This window comes from Scyliorhinus torazame, chromosome 3 (genome assembly GCF_047496885.1).
Source record: "Scyliorhinus torazame isolate Kashiwa2021f chromosome 3, sScyTor2.1, whole genome shotgun sequence".
Classification (NCBI taxonomy): Eukaryota; Metazoa; Chordata; class Chondrichthyes; order Carcharhiniformes; family Scyliorhinidae; genus Scyliorhinus; species Scyliorhinus torazame.
The window spans coordinates 380,103,913-380,123,728 of NC_092709.1; positions in this window are offsets into that span (position 1 = coordinate 380,103,913).

The window sequence follows — 19,816 nt, forward strand, 5'->3', positions numbered from 1 at the left end:
CGGCGCCATCTCCCTCTGGGACTGCGCCATCTCCCTCTGGGACTGTGCACCACCCTCTGGGACTGGGCACCTCCTGCTGGGACTGGGCACCTTTTTCTGGGACTGGGCACCTCCCTCTGGGACGGGGCACCTCCCTCTGAGTATTCGCCATCTCCCTCTGGGACTGCGCCATCTCCCTCTGGGACTGGGCATCTCCCTCAACGACTGCGCCATTTCCCTCTGGGATGGGGCGCCTCCCTCTGGGACTGGGCATCTCCCTCTGAGACTGGAGCTTCTCCCTCTGGGATTGGACCACCTCCCTCTGGGACTGCGCAATCTCCCTCTGGGACTGGGCATCTCCATCTGGGACTGGACACCTCCTTCTGGGACTGGGCACCTCCTTCTGGGACAGGGCACCTCCCTCTAGGACTGGGCACCTCCTTCTGGGACTGGACACCTCCCTCTGGGACTGAGCACCTCCCTCTGTGACTGGGCTCCTCCTTCTGGGACTGCGCACCTCCCTATGGGACTGGGCACCACCTTCTGGGACTGGGCAAATCCATTTGGGTCTGCGCACCTCCCTCTGGGACTGGGCACCTCCCTCTGGCACTGGGCACCTTCCTCTGTGACTGGGGCTTCTCCCTATGGGACTGGGCCACCACCCTCTGGGACTGGGTACCTCCGTCTGGGACTGGGTACCACCCTCTGGGACTGCGCCAACACCCTCTGGGACTGGGCATCTCCATCTGGGACTGGGCATCTCCCTCAGGGACTGGGGCATCTCCCTCTGGGACTGCGCACCTCCCTCTGGGACTGCGCCATCTCCCTCTGGGACTGGGCTCCTGCCTCTGCGACGGCGCCATCTCCCTCTGGGAATGCGCCATCTCCCTCTGGGACTGGGCACCTCCCTCTGGGACTGGGCACCTCCTTCTGGGACTGGGCATCTCTTACTGGGACTGGGCACCTCCCTCTGGGAGTGGGGCTTCTCCCTCTTGGACTGTACACCTCCATCTGGGACTGGGCACCTCTCTCTGGGACTGGGGCATCTCCCTCTGGGACTGCGCACCTCCCTCTGGGACTGCGCCATCTCCCTCTGGGACTGGGCTCCTGCCTCTGCGACGGCGCCATCTCCCTCTGGGACTGCGCCATCTCCCTCTGAGACTGGGCACCTCCCTCTGGGACTGGGCACCTCCTTCTGGGACTGGGCACCTTTTTCTGGGACTGGGCACCTCCCTCTGGGACGGGGCACCTTCCTCTGAGATTTCGCCATCTCCCTCTGGGACTGCGCCTTCTCCCTCTGGGACTGGGCATCACCCTCTGGGACTGCGCCATCTCCCTCTGGGACTGGGCATCTCCCTCAACGACTGCGCCATTTCCCTCTGGGATGGGGCACCTCCCTCTGGGACTGGGCATCTCCCTCTGGGAATGGGGCTTCTCCCTCTGGGATTGGACCACCTCCCTCTGGGACTGCACCATCTCCCTCTGGGACTGGGCATCTCCATCTGGGACTGGGCACCTCCTTCTGGGACTGGGCACCTCCTTCTGGGACAGGGCACCTCCCTCTGGGACTGGGCACCTCCTTCTGGGACTGGACACCTCCCTCTGGGACTGAGCACCTCCCTCTGTGACTGGGCTCCTCCTTCTGGGACTGCGCACCTCCCTATGGGACTGGGCACCACCTTCTGGGACTGGGCAACTCCATTTGGGTCGGCGCACCTCCCTCTGGGACTGGGCACCTCCCTCTGGGACTTGGCACCTCCCTCTGTGACTGGGGCTTCTCCCTTTGGGACTGGGCCACCACCCTCTGGGACTGGGTACCTCCGTCTGGGACTGGGTACCACCCTCTGGGACTGCGCCAACTCCCTCTGGGACTGGGCATCTCCATCTGGGACTGGGCATCTTCCTCAGGGACTGAGCATCTCCCTCTGGGACTGGGCACCTCCGTCTGGGACTGGGTACAACCCTCTGGGACTGCGCCACCTCCCTCTGGGACTGGGCATCTCCCTCTGGGACTGGGCACCTCCTTCTGGGACTGGGCACCTTTTTCTGGGACTGGGCACCTCCCTCTGGGACGGGGCACCTCCCTCTGAGAATTCGCCATCTCCCTCTGGGACTGCGCCTTCTCCCTCTGGGACTGGGCATCACCCTCTGGGACTGCGTCATCTCCCTCTGAGACTGGGCACCTCCATCTGGGACTGGGTACAACCCTCTGGGACTGCGCCACCTCCCTCTGGGACTGGGCATCTCCATCTGGGACTGGGCATATCCCTCTAGGACGGTGCCATCTCCCTCTGCGATGGCGCCATCTCCCTCTGGGACTGGGCATCTCCCTCTGCGACTGTGGCATCTCCCTCTGGGAACAGGGCAGCTCCGTCTGGGACTCGGCATCTCCCTCTGGGACTGAGCATCTCCCTCTGGGACTGGGCAGCTCCCTCTGGGACTGCGCCATCTCCCTCTGGGCCTGGGCATCTCCCTCTCGGGCTGGGCATCTCCCTCTAGGACTGCGCCATCTCCCTCTGGGACTGGGCACCTCCCTCTGGGACTGGGGCATCTACCTCTGGGACTGGGGCATTCACCTCTGGACTGGGCACCTCCCTCTGGGACTGGGCACCTCCCTCTGCGACGGCGCCATCTCCCTCTGGGACTGCGCCATCTCCCTCTGGGACTGGGCACCTCCCTCCGGGACTGGGCACCTCCTTCTGGGACTGCGCACCTTTTTCTGGGACTGGGCACCTCCCTCTGGGACGGGGCACCTCCCTCTAGGACTGCGCCATCTCCCTCTGGAACTGGGCACCTCCTTCTGGGACTGCGCACCTTTTTCTGGGACGGGGCACCTCCCTCTGGGACTTCGCCATCTCCCTCTCGGGCTGGGCATCTCCCTCTAGGACTGCGCCATCTCCCTCTGGGACTGGGCACCGCCATCTGGGACTGGGCATCTCTTACTGGGACTGGGCACCTCCCTCTGGGAGTGGGGCTTCTCCCTCTGGGACTGTACACCTCTATCTGGGACTGGGCACCTCTCTCTGGGACTGGGGCATCTCCCTCTGGGACTGCGCACCTCCCTCTGGGACTGCGCCATCTCCCTCTGGGACTGGGCTCCTGCCTCTGCGACGGCGCCATCTCCCTCTGGGACTGCGCCATCTCCCTCTGGGACTGTGCACCACCCTCTGGGACTGGGCACCTCCTGCTGGGACTGGGCACCTTTTTCTGGGACTGGGCACCTCCCTCTGGGACGGGGCACCTCCCTCTGAGAATTCGCCATCTCCCTCTGGGACTGTGCACCACCCTCTGGGACTGGGCACCTCCTGCTGGGACTGGGCACCTTTTTCTGGGACTGGGCACCTCCCTCTGGGACGGGGCACCTCCCTCTGAGTATTCGCCATCTCCCTCTGGGACTGCGCCATCTCCCTCTGGGACTGGGCATCTCCCTCAACGACTGCGCCATTTCCCTCTGGGATGGGGCGCCTCCCTCTGGGACTGGGAATCTCCCTCTGAGACTGGAGCTTCTCCCTCTGGGATTGGACCACCTCCCTCTGGGACTGCGCAATCTCCCTCTGGGACTGGGCATCTCCATCTGGGACTGGACACCTCCTTCTGGGACTGGGCACCTCCTTCTGGGACAGGGCACCTCCCTCTAGGACTGGGCACCTCCTTCTGGGACTGGACACCTCCCTCTGGGACTGAGCACCTCCCTCTGTGACTGGGCTCCTCCTTCTGGGACTGCGCACCTCCCTATGGGACTGGGCACCACCTTCTGGGACTGGGCAAATCCATTTGGGTCTGCGCACCTCCCTCTGGGACTGGGCACCTCCCTCTGGCACTGGGCACCTTCCTCTGTGACTGGGGCTTCTCCCTATGGGACTGGGCCACCACCCTCTGGGACTGGGTACCTCCGTCTGGGACTGGGTACCACCCTCTGGGACTGCGCCAACACCCTCTGGGACTGGGCATCTCCATCTGGGACTGGGCATCTCCCTCAGGGACTGGGGCATCTCCCTCTGGGACTGCGCACCTCCCTCTGGGACTGCGCCATCTCCCTCTGGGACTGGGCTCCTGCCTCTGCGACGGCGCCATCTCCCTCTGGGAATGCGCCATCTCCCTCTGGGACTGGGCACCTCCCTCTGGGACTGGGCACCTCCTTCTGGGACTGGGCATCTCTTACTGGGACTGGGCACCTCCCTCTGGGAGTGGGGCTTCTCCCTCTTGGACTGTACACCTCCATCTGGGACTGGGCACCTCTCTCTGGGACTGGGGCATCTCCCTCTGGGACTGCGCACCTCCCTCTGGGACTGCGCCATCTCCCTCTGGGACTGGGCTCCTGCCTCTGCGACGGCGCCATCTACCTCTGGGACTGCGCCATCTCCCTCTGAGACTGGGCACCTCCCTCTGGGACTGGGCACCTCCTTCTGGGACTGGGCACCTTTTTCTGGGACTGGGCACCTCCCTCTGGGACGGGGCACCTTCCTCTGAGATTTCGCCATCTCCCTCTGGGACTGCGCCTTCTCCCTCTGGGACTGGGCATCACCCTCTGGGACTGCGCCATCTCCCTCTGGGACTGGGCATCTCCCTCAACGACTGCGCCATTTCCCTCTGGGATGGGGCACCTCCCTCTGGGACTGCACCATCTCCCTCTGGGACTGGGCATCTCCATCTGGGACTGGGCACCTCCTTCTGGGACTGGGCACCTCCTTCTGGGACAGCGCACCTCCCTCTGGGACTGGGCACCTCCTTCTGGGACTGGACACCTCCCTCTGGGACTGAGCACCTCCCTCTGTGACTGGGCTCCTCCTTCTGGGACTGCGCACCTCCCTATGGGACTGGGCACCACCTTCTGGGACTGGGCAACTCCATTTGGGTCGGCGCACCTCCCTCTGGGACTGGGCACCTCCCTCTGGGACTGGGCACCTCCCTCTGTGACTGGGGCTTCTCCCTTTGGGACTGGGCCACCACCCTCTGGGACTGGGTACCTCCGTCTGGGACTGGGTACCACCCTCTGGGACTGCGCCAACTCCCTCTGGGACTGGGCATCTCCATCTGGGACTGGGCATCTTCCTCAGGGACTGAGCATCTCCCTCTGGGACTGGGCACCTCCGTCTGGGACTGGGTACAACCCTCTGGGACTGCGCCACCTCCCTCTGGGACTGGGCATCTCCCTCTGGGACTGGGCACCTCCTTCTGGGACTGGGCACCTTTTTCTGGGACTGGGCACCTCCCTCTGGGACGGGGCACCTCCCTCTGAGAATTCGCCATCTCCCTCTGGGACTGCGCCTTCTCCCTCTGGGACTGGGCATCACCCTCTGGGACTGCGCCATCTCCCTCTGAGACTGGGCACCTCCATCTGGGACTGGGTACAACCCTCTGGGACTGCGCCACCTCCCTCTGGGAATGGGCATCTCCATCTGGGACTGGGCATATCCCTCTAGGACGGTGCCATCTCCCTCTGCGATGGCGCCATCTCCCTCTGGGACTGGGCATCTCCCTCTGCGACTGTGGCATCTCCCTCTGGGAACAGGGCAGCTCCGTCTGGGACTCGGCATCTCCCTCTGGGACTGAGCATCTCCCTCTGGGACTGGGCAGCTCCCTCTGGGACTGCGCCATCTCCCTCTGGGCCTGGGCATCTCCCTCTCGGGCTGGGCATCTCCCTCTAGGACTGCGCCATCTCCCTCTGGGACTGGGCACCTCCCTCTGGGACTGGGCACCTCCTTCTGGGACTGGGCACCTTTTTCTGGGACTGGGCACCTCCCTCTGGGACGGGGCACCTTCCTCTGAGATTTCGCCATCTCCCTCTGGGACTGCGCCTTCTCCCTCTGGGACTGGGCATCACCCTCTGGGACTGCGCCATCTCCCTCTGGGACTGGGCATCTCCCTCAACGACTGCGCCATTTCCCTCTGGGATGGGGCACCTCCCTCTGGGACTGGGCATCTCCCTCTGGGAATGGGGCTTCTCCCTCTGGGATTGGACCACCTCCCTCTGGGACTGCACCATCTCCCTCTGGGACTGGGCATCTCCATCTGGGACTGGGCACCTCCTTCTGGGACTGGGCACCTCCTTCTGGGACAGGGCACCTCCCTCTGGGACTGGGCACCTCCTTCTGGGACTGGACACCTCCCTCTGGGACTGAGCACCTCCCTCTGTGACTGGGCTCCTCCTTCTGGGACTGCGCACCTCCCTATGGGACTGGGCACCACCTTCTGGGACTGGGCAACTCCATTTGGGTCGGCGCACCTCCCTCTGGGACTGGGCACCTCCCTCTGGGACTGGGCACCTCCCTCTGTGACTGGGGCTTCTCCCTTTGGGACTGGGCCACCACCCTCTGGGACTGGGTACCTCCGTCTGGGACTGGGTACCACCCTCTGGGACTGCGCCAACTCCCTCTGGGACTGGGCATCTCCATCTGGGACTGGGCATCTTCCTCAGGGACTGAGCATCTCCCTCTGGGACTGGGCACCTCCGTCTAGGACTGTGTACAACCCTCTGGGACTGCGCCACCTCCCTCTGGGACTGGGCATCTCCCTCTGGGACTGGGCACCTCCTTCTGGGACTGGGCACCTTTTTCTGGGACTGGGCACCTCCCTCTGGGACGGGGCACCTCCCTCTGAGAATTCGCCATCTCCCTCTGGGACTGCGCCTTCTCCCTCTGGGACTGGGCATCACCCTCTGGGACTGCGCCATCTCCCTCTGAGACTGGGCACCTCCATCTGGGACTGGGTACAACCCTCTGGGACTGCGCCACCTCCCTCTGGGACTGGGCATCTCCATCTGGGACTGGGCATATCCCTCTAGGACGGTGCCATCTCCCTCTGCGATGGCGCCATCTCCCTCTGGGACTGGGCATCTCCCTCTGCGACTGTGGCATCTCCCTCTGGGAACAGGGCAGCTCCGTCTGGGACTCGGCATCTCCCTCTGGGACTGAGCATCTCCCTCTGGGACTGGGCAGCTCCCTCTGGGACTGCGCCATCTCCCTCTGGGCCTGGGCATCTCCCTCTCGGGCTGGGCATCTCCCTCTAGGACTGCGCCATCTCCCTCTGGGACTGGGCACCTCCCTCTGGGACTGGGGCATCTACCTCTGGGACTGGGGCATTCACCTCTGGACTGGGCACCTCCCTCTGGGACTGGGCACCTCCCTCTGCGACGGCGCCATCTCCCTCTGGGACTGCGCCATCTCCCTCTGGGACTGGGCACCTCCCTCCGGGACTGGGCACCTCCTTCTGGGACTGCGCACCTTTTTCTGGGACTGGGCACCTCCCTCTGGGACGGGGCACCTCCCTCTGGGACTGCGCCATCTCCCTCTGGGACTGGGCACCTCCTTCTGGGACTGCGCACCTTTTTCTGGGACGGGGCACCTCCCTCTGGGACTTCGCCATCTCCCTCTCGGGCTGGGCATCTCCCTCTAGGACTGCGCCATCTCCCTCTGGGACTGGGCACCGCCATCTGGGACTGGGCATCTCTTACTGGGACTGGGCACCTCCCTCTGGGAGTGGGGCTTCTCCCTCTGGGACTGTACACCTCTATCTGGGACTGGGCACCTCTCTCTGGGACTGGGGCATCTCCCTCTGGGACTGCGCACCTCCCTCTGAGACTGCGCCATCTCCCTCTGGGACTGGGCTCCTGCCTCTGCGACGGCGCCATCTCCCTCTGGGACTGCGCCATCTCCCTCTGGGACTGTGCACCACCCTCTGGGACTGGGCACCTCCTGCTGGGACTGGGCACCTTTTTCTGGGACTGGGCACCTCCCTCTGGGACGTTGCACCTCCCTCTGAGAATTCGCCATCTCCCTCTGGGACTGCGCCATCTCCCTCTGGGACTGGGCATCTCCCTCAACGACTGCGCCATTTCCCTCTGGGATGGGGCACCTCCCTCTGGGACTGGGCATCTCCCTCTGAGACTGGAGCTTCTCCCTCTGGGATTGGACCACCTCCCTCTGGGACTGCGCAATCTCCCTCTGGGACTGGGCATCTCCATCTGGGACTGGACACCTCCTTCTGGGACTGGGCACCTCCTTCTGGGACAGGGCACCTCCCTCTAGGACTGGGCACCTCCTTCTGGGACTGGACACCTCCCTCTGGGACTGAGCACCTCCCTCTGTGACTGGGCTCCTCCTTCTGGGACTGCGCACCTCCCTATGGGACTGGGCACCACCTTCTGGGACTGGGCAAATCCATTTGGGTCTGCGCACCTCCCTCTGGGACTGGGCACCTCCCTCTGGCACTGGGCACCTTCCTCTGTGACTGGGGCTTCTCCCTATGGGACTGGGCCACCACCCTCTGGGACTGGGTACCTCCGTCTGGGACTGGGTACCACCCTCTGGGACTGCGCCAACACCCTCTGGGACTGGGCATTTCCATCTGGGACTGGGCATCTCCCTCAGGGACTGGGGCATCTCCCTCTGGGACTGCGCACCTCCCTCTGGGACTGCGCCATCTCCCTCTGGGACTGGGCTCCTGCCTCTGCGACGGCGCCATCTCCCTCTGGGAATGCGCCATCTCCCTCTGGGACTGGGCACCTCCCTCTGGGACTGGGCACCTCCTTCTGGGACTGGGCATCTCTTACTGGGACTGGGCACCTCCCTCTGGGAGTGGGGCTTCTCCCTCTTGGACTGTACACCTCCATCTGGGACTGGGCACCTCTCTCTGGGACTGGGGCATCTCCCTCTGGGACTGCGCACCTCCCTCTGGGACTGCGCCATCTCCCTCTGGGACTGGGCTCCTGCCTCTGCGACGGCGCCATCTCCCTCTGGGACTGCGCCATCTCCCTCTGAGACTGGGCACCTCCCTCTGGGACTGGGCACCTCCTTCTGGGACTGGGCACCTTTTTCTGGGACTGAGCACCTCCCTCTGGGACGGGGCACCTTCCTCTGAGATTTCGCCATCTCCCTCTGGGACTGCGCCTTCTCCCTCTGGGACTGGGCATCACCCTCTGGGACTGCGCCATCTCCCTCTGGGACTGGGCATCTCCCTCAACGACTGCGCGATTTCCCTCTGGGATGGGGCACCTCCCTCTGGGACTGGGCATCTCCCTCTGGGAATGGGGCTTCTCCCTCTGAGATTGGACCACCTCCCTCTGGGACTGCACCATCTCCCTCTGGGACTGGGCATCTCCATCTGGGACTGGGCACCTCCTTCTGGGACTGGGCACCTCCTTCTGGGACAGGGCACCTCCCTCTGGGACTGGGCACCTCCTTCTGGGACTGGACACCTCCCTCTGGGACTGAGCACCTCCCTCTGTGACTGGGCTCCTCCTTCTGGGACTGCGCACCTCCCTATGGGACTGGGCACCACCTTCTGGGACTGGGCAACTCCATTTGGGTCGGCGCACCTCCCTCTGGGACTGGGCACCTCCCTCTGGGACTGGGCACCTCCCTCTGTGACTGGGGCTTCTCCCTTTGGGACTGGGCCACCACCCTCTGGGACTGGGTACCTCCGTCTGGGACTGGGTACCACCCTCTGGGACTGCGCCAACTCCCTCTGGGACTGGGCATCTCCATCTGGGACTGGGCATCTTCCTCAGGGACTGAGCATCTCCATCTGGGACTGGGCACCTCCGTCTGGGACTGGGTACAACCCTCTGGGACTGCGCCACCTCCCTCTGGGACTGGGCATCTCCCTCTGGGACTGGGCACCTCCTTCTGGGACTGGGCACCTTTTTCTGGGACTGGGCACCTCCCTCTGGGACGGGGCACCTCCCTCTGAGAATTCGCCATCTCCCTCTGGGACTGCGCCTTCTCCCTCTGGGACTGGGCATCACCCTCTGGGACTGCGCCATCTCCCTCTGGGACTGGGAATCTCCGTCTGGGACTGGGTACAACCCTCTGGGACTGCGCCACCTCCCTCTGGGACTGGACATCTCCATCTGGGACTGGGCATCTCCCTCTAGGACGGTGCCATCTCCCTCTGCGATGGCGCCATCTCCCTCTGGGACTGGGCATCTCCCTCTGCGACTGTGGCATCTCCCTCTGGGAACAGGGCAGCTCCGTTTGGGACTCGGCATCTCCCTCTGGGACTGAGCATCTCCCTCTGGGACTGGGCAGCTCCCTCTGGGACTGCGCCATCTCCCTCTGGGCCTGGGCATCTCCCTCTCGGGCTGGGCATCTCCCTCTAGGACTGCGCCATCTCCCTCTGGGACTGGGCACCTCCCTCTGGGACTGGGGCATCTACCTCTGGGACTGGGGCATTCACCTCTGGACTGGGCACCTCCATCTGGGACTGGGCATCTCTTACTGGGACTGGGCACCTCCTGTGGGACTGGGCACCTCCCTCTGGGAGTGGGGCTTCTCCCTCTGGGACTGCACACCTCCATCTCGGACTGGGCACCTCTCTCTGGGACTGGGGCATATCCCTCTGGGACTGCGCACCTCCCTCTGGGACTGGGTCACCTCCCTCTGGGACTGGGCACACCGTTATGAGACTGGGCACCTCCCTCTGGGACTGCGCACCACCCTCTGGGACTAGGCACCTCCCTGTTGGACTGCGCCATCTCCCTCTGGGACTGCGCACCTCCCTCTGGGACTGGGCACCTCCCACTAGGACTGGTCACCTCCTTCTGGGACTGGGCACCAGCCTCTGGGACTTGGCACCTCCCTCTGGGACTGTGCACCTCCCTCTGGGACTGGGCACCTCCTTCTGGGACTGGGCACCTCTCTCTGGGACTGCGTACCTCCCTCTGGGGCTGAGCACCTCCTTCTTGGACTGGGCCCCTTCCTCTGGGACTGGGGCATCTCCCTCTGGAACTGGGCATCTCCCTCTGGGACTGGGCACCTCCGTCTGGGACTGGGCACCTCCCTCTGGGACTGGGCATCTCCCTCTGGGACTGCGTCATCTCCTACTCGGACTGGGCTCCTCCCTCTGGGACTGTGCACCTCCCTCTGGGACTGGGCACCTCCCTCTGGGACAGGGGACCTCCCTCTGGGACTGGGCATCTCCCTCTAGGACTGCTCCATCTCCCTCTGGGACTGGACACCTTCCTCTGGGACTGGGCACCTTCCTCTGGGACTGCGCCATCTCCCTCTGGGACTGGGCACCTCCCTCTGCGACGGCGCCATCTCCCTCTGGGACTGCGCCATCTCCCTCTGGGACTGGGCACCTCCCTCCGGGACTGGGCACCTCCTTCTGGGACTGCGCACCTTTTTCTGGGACTGGGCACCTCCCTCTGGGACGGGGCACCTCCCTCTAGGACTGCGCCATCTCCCTCTGGGACTGGGCACCTCCTTCTGGGACTGCGTACCTTTTTCTGGGACTGGGCACCTCCCTCTGGGACGGGGCACCTCCCTCTAGGACTGCGCCATCTCCCTCTGGGACTGGGCACCTCCCTCTGCGACGGCGCCATCTCCCTCTGGGACTGCGCCATCTCCCTCTGGGACTGGGCACCTCCCTCCGGGACTGGGCACCTCCTTCTGGGACTGCGCACCTTTTTCTGGGACTGGGCACCTCCCTCTGGGACGGGGCACCTCCCTCTAGGACTGCGCCATCTCCCTCTGGGACTGGACACCTCCTTCTGGGACTGCGCACCTTTTTCTGGGACTGGGCACCTCCCTCTAGGACGGTGCACCTCCCTCTGGGACTTCGCCATCTCCCTTTCGGGCTGGACATCTCCCTCTAGGACTGCGCCATCTCCCTCTGGGACTGGGCACCTCCCGCTGGGACTGGGGCATCCACCTCTGGGACTGGGCACCTCCATCTGGGACTGGGCATCTCTTACTGGGACTGGGCACCTCCCTCTGGGAGTGGGGCTTCTCCCTCTGGGACTGTACACCTCTATCTGGGACTGGGCACCTCTCTCTGGGACTGGGGCATCTCCCTCTGGGACTGCGCACCTCCCTCTGGGACTGCGCCATCTCCCTCTGGGACTGGGCTCCTGCCTCTGCGACGGCGCCATCTCCCTCTGGGACTGGGCACCTCCCTCTGGGACTGGGCACCTCCTGCTGGGACTGGGCACCTTTTTCTGGGACTGGGCACCTCCCTCTGGGACGGGGCACCTCCCTCTGAGAATTCGCCATCTCCCTCTGGGACTGGGCATCACCCTCTGGGACTGCGCCATCTCCCTCTGGGACTGGGCATCTCCCTCAACGACAGCGCCATTTCCCTCTGGGATGGGGCACCTCCCTCTGGGACTGGGCATCTCCCTCTGAGACTGGAGCTTCTCCCTCTGGGATTGGACCACCTCCCTCTGGGACTGCGCAATCTCCCTCTGGGACTGGGCATCTCCATCTGGGACTGGACACCTCCTTCTGGGGCTGGGCACCTCCTTCTGGGACAGGGCACCTCCCTCTAGGACTGGGCACCTCCTTCTGGGACTGGACACCTCCCTCTGGGACTGAGCACCTACCTCTGTGACTGGGCTCCTCCTTCTGGGACTGCGCACCTCCCTATGGGACTGGGCACCACCTTCTGGGACTGGGCAACTCCATTTGGGACAGGGCACCTCCCTCTAGGACTGGGCACCTCCTTCTGGGACTGGACACCTCCCTCTGGGACTGAGCACCTCCCTCTGTGACTGGGCTCCTCCTTCTGGGACTGCGCACCTCCCTATGGGACTGGGCACCACCTTCTGGGACTGGGCAAATCCATTTGGGTCTGCGCACCTCCCTCTGGGACTGGGCACCTCCCTATGGCACTGGGCACCTTCCTCTGTGACTGGGGCTTCTCCCTATGGGACTGGGCCACCACCCTCTGGGACTGGGTACCTCCGTCTGGGACTGGGTACCACCCTCTGGGACTGCGCCAACACCCTCTGGGACTGGGCATTTCCATCTGGGACTGGGCATCTCCCTCAGGGACTGGGGCATCTCCCTCTGGGACTGCGCACCTCCCTCTGGGACTGCGCCATCTCCCTCTGGGACTGGGCTCCTGCCTCTGCGACGGCGCCATCTCCCTCTGGGAATGCGCCATCTCCCTCTGGGACTGGGCACCTCCCTCTGGGACTGGGCACCTCCTTCTGGGACTGGGCATCTCTTACTGGGACTGGGCACCTCCCTCTGGGAGTGGGGCTTCTCCCTCTTGGACTGTACACCTCCATCTGGGACTGGGCACCTCTCTCTGGGACTGGGGCATCTCCCTCTGGGACTGCGCACCTCCCTCTCGGACTGCGCCATCTCCCTCTGGGACTGGGCTCCTGCCTCTGCGACGGCGCCATCTCCCTCTGGGACTGCGCCATCTCCCTCTGAGACTGGGCACCTCCCTCTGGGACTGGGCACCTCCTTCTGGGACTGGGCACCTTTTTCTGGGACTGGGCACCTCCCTCTGGGACGGGGCACCTTCCTCTGAGATTTCGCCATCTCCCTCTGGGACTGCGCCTTCTCCCTCTGGGACTGGGCATCACCCTCTGGGACTGCGCCATCTCCCTCTGGGACGGGGCATCTCCCTCAACGACTGCGCCATTTCCCTCTGGGATGGGGCACCTCCCTCTGGGACTGGGCATCTCCCTCTGGGAATGGGGCTTCTCCCTCTGAGATTGGACCACCTCCCTCTGGGACTGCACCATCTCCCTCTGGGACTGGGCATCTCCATCTGGGACTGGGCACCTCCTTCTGGGACTGGGCACCTCCTTCTGGGACAGGGCACCTCCCTCTGGGACTGGGCACCTCCTTCTGGGACTGAGCACCTCCCTCTGTGACTGGGCTCCTCCTTCTGGGACTGCGCACCTCCCTATGGGACTGGGCACCACCTTCTGGGACTGGGCAACTCCATTTGGGTCGGCGCACCTCCCTCTGGGACTGGGCACCTCCCTCTGGGACTGGGCAACTCCCTCTGTGACTGGGGCTTCTCCCTTTGGGACTGGGCCACCACCCTCTGGGACTGGGTACCTCCGTCTGGGACTGGGTACCACCCTCTGGGACTGCGCCAACTCCCTCTGGGACTGGGCATCTCCATCTGGGACTGGGCATCTTCCTCAGGGACTGAGCATCTCCCTCTGGGACTGGGCACCTCCGTCTGGGACTGGGTACAACCCTCTGGGACTGCGCCACCTCCCTCTGGGACTGGGCATCTCCCTCTGGGACTGGGCACCTCCTTCTGGGACTGGGCACCTTTTTCTGGGACTGGGCACCTCCCTCTGGGACGGGGCACCTCCCTCTGAGAATTCGCCATCTCCCTCTGGGACTGCGCCTTCTCCCTCTGGGACTGGGCATCACCCTCTGGGACTGCGCCATCTCCCTCTGGGACTGGGAATCTCCGTCTGGGACTGGGTACAACCCTCTGGGACTGCGCCACCTCCCTCTGGGACTGGACATCTCCATCTGGGACTGGGCATCTCCCTCTAGGACGGTGCCATCTCCCTCTGCGATGGCGCCATCTCCCTCTGGGACTGGGCATCTCCCTCTGCGACTGTGGCATCTCCCTCTGGGAACAGGGCAGCTCCGTCTGGGACTCGGCATCTCCCTCTGGGACTGAGCATCTCCCTCTGGGACTGGGCAGCTCCCTCTGGGACTGCGCCATCTCCCTCTGGGCCTGGGGATCTCCCTCTCGGGCTGGGCATCTCCATCTAGGACTGCGCCATCTCCCTCTGGGACTGGGCACCTCCCTCTGGGACTGGGGCATCTACCTCTGGGACTGGGGCATTCACCTCTGGACTGGGCACCTCCATCTGGGACTGGGCATCTCTTACTGGGACTGGGCACCTCCTGTGGGACTGGGCACCTCCCTCTGGGAGTGGGGCTTCTCCCTCTGGGACTGCACACCTCCATCTCGGACAGGGCACCTCTCTCTGGGACTGGGGCATATCCCTCTGGGACTGCGCACCTCCCTCTGGGACTGGGTCACCTCCCTCTGGGACTGGGCACACCGTTATGAGACTGGGCACCTCCCTCTGGGACTGCGCACCACCCTCTGGGACTAGGCACCTCCCTGTTGGACTGCGCCATCTCCCTCTGGGACTGCGCACCTCCATCTGGGACTGGGCACCTCCCTCTAGGACTGGGCACCTCCTTCTGGGACTGGGCACCAGCCTCTGGGACTTGGCACCTCCCTCTGGGACTGTGCACCTCCCTCTGGGACTGGGCACCTCCTTCTGGGACTGGGCACCTCTCTCTGGGACTGCGTACCTCCCTCTGGGGCTGAGCACCTCCTTCTTGGACTGGGCCCCTTCCTCTGGGACTGGGGCATCTCCCTCTGGAACTGGGCATCTCCCTCTGGGACTGGGCACCTCCGTCTGGGACTGGGCACCTCCCTCTGGGACTGGGCATCTCCCTCTGGGACTGCGTCATCTCCTACTCGGACTGGGCTCCTCCCTCTGGGACTGTGCACCTCCCTCTGGGACTGGGCACCTCCCTCTGGGACTGGGCACCTCCCTCTGGGACTGGGCATCTCCCTCTAGGACTGCTCCATCTCCCTCTGGGACTGGACACCTTCCTCTGGGACTGGGCACCTTCCTCTGGGACTGCGCCATCTCCCTCTGGGACTGGGCACCTCCCTCTGCGACGTCGCCATCTCCCTCTGGGACTGCGCCATCTCCCTCTGGGACTGGGCACCTCCCTCCGGGACTGGGCACCTCCTTCTGGGACTGCGCACCTTTTTCTGGGACTGGGCACCTCCCTCTGGGACGGGGCACCTCCCTCTAGGACTGCGCCATCTCCCTCTGGGACTGGGCACCTCCTTCTGGGACTGCGCACCTTTTTCTGGGACTGGGCACCTCCCTCTGGGACGGGGCACCTCCCTCTAGGACTGCGCCATCTCCCTCTGGGACTGGGCACCTCCCTCTGCGACGGCGCCATCTCCCTCTGGGACTGCGCCATCTCCCTCTGGGACTGGGCACCTCCCTCCGGGACTGGGCACCTCCTTCTGGGACTGCGCACCTTTTTCTGGGACTGGGCACCTCCCTCTGGGACGGGGCACCTCCCTCTAGGACTGCGCCATCTCCCTCTGGGACTGGGCACCTCCTTCTGGGACTGCGCACCTTTTTCTGGGACTGGGCACCTCCCTCTAGGACGGTGCACCTCCCTCTGGGACTTCGCCATCTCCCTTTCGGGCTGGACATCTCCCTCTAGGACTGCGCCATCTCCCTCTGGGACTGGGCACCTCCCTCTGGGACTGGGGCATCCACCTCTGGGACTGGGCACCTCCATCTGGGACTGGGCATCTCTTACTGGGACTGGGCACCTCCCTCTGGGAGTGGGGCTTCTCCCTCTGGGACTGTACACCTCTATCTGGGACTGGGCACCTCTCTCTGGGACTGGGGCATCTCCCTCTGGGACTGCGCACCTCCCTCTGGGACTGCGCCATCTCCCTCTGGGACTGGGCTCCTGCCTCTGCGACGGCGCCATCTCCCTCTGGGACTGGGCACCTCCCTCTGGGACTGGGCACCTCCTGCTGGGACTGGGCACCTTTTTCTGGGACTGGGCACCTCCCTCTGGGACGGGGCACCTCCCTCTGAGAATTCGCCATCTCCCTCTGGGACTGGGCATCACCCTCTGGGACTGCGCCATCTCCCTCTGGGACTGGGCATCTCCCTCAACGACTGCGCCATTTCCCTCTGGGATGGGGCACCTCCCTCTGGGACTGGGCATCTCCCTCTGAGACTGGAGCTTCTCCCTCTGGGATTGGACCACCTCCCTCTGGGACTGCGCAATCTCCCTCTGGGACTGGGCATCTCCATCTGGGACTGGACACCTCCTTCTGGGACTGGGCACCACCTTCTGGGACAGGGCACCTCCCTCTAGGACTGGGCACCTCCTTCTGGGACTGGACACCTCCCTCTGGGACTGAGCACCTACCTCTGTGACTGGGCTCCTCCTTCTGGGACTGCGCACCTCCCTATGGGACTGGGCACCACCTTCTGGGACTGGGCAACTCCATTTGGGTCTGCGCACCTCCCTCTGGGACTGGGCACCTCCCTCTGGCACTGGGCACCTTCCTCTGTGACTGGGGCTTCTCCCTATGGGACTGGGCCATCACCATCTGGGACTGGGTACCTCCGTCTGGGACTGGGTACCACCCTCTGGGACTGCGCCAACACCCTCTGGGACTGGGCATCTCCATCTGGGACTGGGCATCTCCCTCAGGGACTGAGCATCTCCCTCTGGGACTGGGCACCTCCGTCTGGGACTGGGCATCTCCCTCTGGGACTTGGCATCTCCCTCTGGGACTGAACCATCTCCCTCTGGGACTGGTCAACTCCCTCTGGGACTGCGCCATCTCCCACTGTGACTTGGCGTCTTGCTCTGGGACTGTGGCACCTCCCTCTCGGACAGGGCATCTCCCTCTAGGACGGCGACATCTCCCTCTGCGATGGCGCCTCCGCCCTCTGAGACTGTGCCATCTCCCTCTGGGACTGGGCATTTCCCTCTGGGACTGTGGCATCTCCCTCTGGGAACAGGGCAGCTCCGTCTGGGACTGGGCATCTCCCTCTGGGACTGAGCATCTCCCTCTGGGACTGGGCAGCTCCCTCTGGGACTGCGCCATCTCCCTCTGGGCCTGGGCATCTCCCTCTAGGACTGCGCCATCTCCCTCTGGGACTGGGCACCTCCCTCTGGGACTGGGCATCTACCTCTGGGACTGGGGCATCCAGCTCTGGGACTGGGCACCTCCATCTGGGACTGGGCATCTCTTACTGGGACAGTGCACCTCCTGTGGGACTGGGCACCTCCCTCTGGGAGTGGGGCTTCTCCCTCTGGGACTGCACACCTCCATCTGGGACTGGTCACCTCTCTCTGGGACTGGGGCATATCCCTCTGGGACTGCGCACCTCCCTCTGGGACTGGGTCACCTCCCTCTGGGACTGGGCACACCGTTATGAGACTGGGCACCACCCTCTGGGACTGCGCACCACCCTCTGGGACTAGGCACCTCCCTGTTGGACTCCGCCATCTCCCTCTGGGACTGCGCACCTCCCTCTGGGACTGGGCTCCTGCCTCTGGGACTGGGCATCTCTTACTGGGACTGGGCACCTCCTCCTGGGACTGGGCTCCTGCCTCTGGGACTGGGCACCTCCCTCTGGGACTGGGCACATCCCTCTGGGACTGGGCACCTCCTTCTGGGACTGGCAACCTCCCTCTGGGAGTGGGCACCTCCCTCTGGGACAGGGTACCTCCTTCTGGGACTGTGCACCTCCCTCTGGGACTGGGCACCTCCTTCTGGGACTGGGCACCTCTCTCTGGGACTGCGTACCTCCCTCTGGGACTGAGCACCTCCTTCTTGGACTGGGTCCCTTCCTCTGGGACTGGGGCATCTGCCTCTGGGACTGGGCATCTCCCTCTGGGACTGGGCACCTCCGTCTGGGACTGGGCACCTCCCTCTGGGACTGGGCATCTCCCACTGGGACTGCGCCATCTCCTACTCGGACTGGGCTCCTCCCTCTGGGACTGGGAACCTCCCTCTGGGACTGGGCACCTCCCTCTGGGACTTGGCACCTCCCTCTCGGACTTGGCACCTCCCTCTGGGACTGGTCAGCTCCCTCTGGCACTGAGCAACTCCTTCTTGGACTGGGCCCCTTCCTCTGGGACTGGGGCATCTCCCTCTGGGACAGGGCATCTCCCTCTGGGACTGGTCATCTCCCTCTGGGACTGGGTCACCTCCTTCTTGGACTGGGCCCCTTCCTCTGGGACTGGGGCATCTCCCTCTGGGACTGGGCATCTCCCTCTGGGACTGGTCATCTCCCTCTGGGACTGGGTCACCTCCCTCTGGGACTGGGCAGCTCCCTCTGGAACTGGGCACCTCCGTCTGGGTCTGCGCCATCTCCCTCTGGGATTGGGCAACTCCCTCTGGGACTGGGCACCTCCCTCTGCGACTGTGGCATCTTCCTCTGGGAACAGGGCAGCTCCGTCTGGGACTGGGCATCTCCCTCTGGGACTGAGCATCTCCCTCTGGGACTGGGCAGCTCCCTCTGGGACTGCGCCATCTCCCTCTGGGCCTGGGCATCTCCCTCTAGGACTGCGCCATCTCCCTCTGGGACTGGGCACCTCCCTCTGGGACTGGGCATCTACCTCTGGGACTGGGGCATCCACCTCTGGGACTGGGCACCTCCATCTGGGACTGGGCATCTCTTACTGGGACAGTGCACCTCCTGTGGGACTGGGCACCTCCCTCTGGGAGTGGGGCTTCTCCCTCTGGGACTGCACACCTCCATCTGGGACTGGTCACCTCTCTCTGGGACTGGGGCATATCCCTCTGGGACTGCGCACCTCCCTCTGGGACTGGGTCACCTCCCTCTGGGACTGGGCACACCGTTATGAGACTGGGCACCACCCTCTGGGACTGCGCACCACCCTCTGGGACTAGGCACCTCCCTGTTGGACTCCGCCATCTCCCTCTGGGACTGCGCACCTCCCTCTGGGACTGGGCTCCTGCCTCTGGGACTGGGCATCTCTTACTGGGACTGGGCACCTCCTCCTGGGACTGGGCTCCTGCCTCTGGGACTGGGCACCTCCCTCTGGGACTGGGCACATCCCTCTGGGACTTGGCACCTCCTTCTGGGACTGGCAACCTCCCTCTGGGAGTGGGCACCTCCCTCTGGGACAGGGTACCTCCTTCTGGGACTGTGCACCTCCCTCTGGGACTGGGCACCTCCTTCTGGGACTGGGCACCTCTCTCTGGGACTGCGTACCTCCCTCTGGGACTGAGCACCTCCTTCTTGGACTGGGCCCCTTCCACTGGGACTGGGGCATCTGCCTCTGGGACTGGGCATCTCCCTCTGGGACTGGGCACCTCCGTCTGGGACTGGGCACCTCCCTCTGGGACTGGGCATCTCCCACTGGGACTGCGCCATCTCCTACTCGGACTGGGCTCCTCCCTCTGGGACTGGGAACCTCCCTCTGGGACTGGGCACCTCCCTCTGGGACTGGGCACCTCCCTCTCGGACTTCGCACCTCCCTCTGGGACTGGTCAGCTCCCTCTGGCACTGAGCAACTCC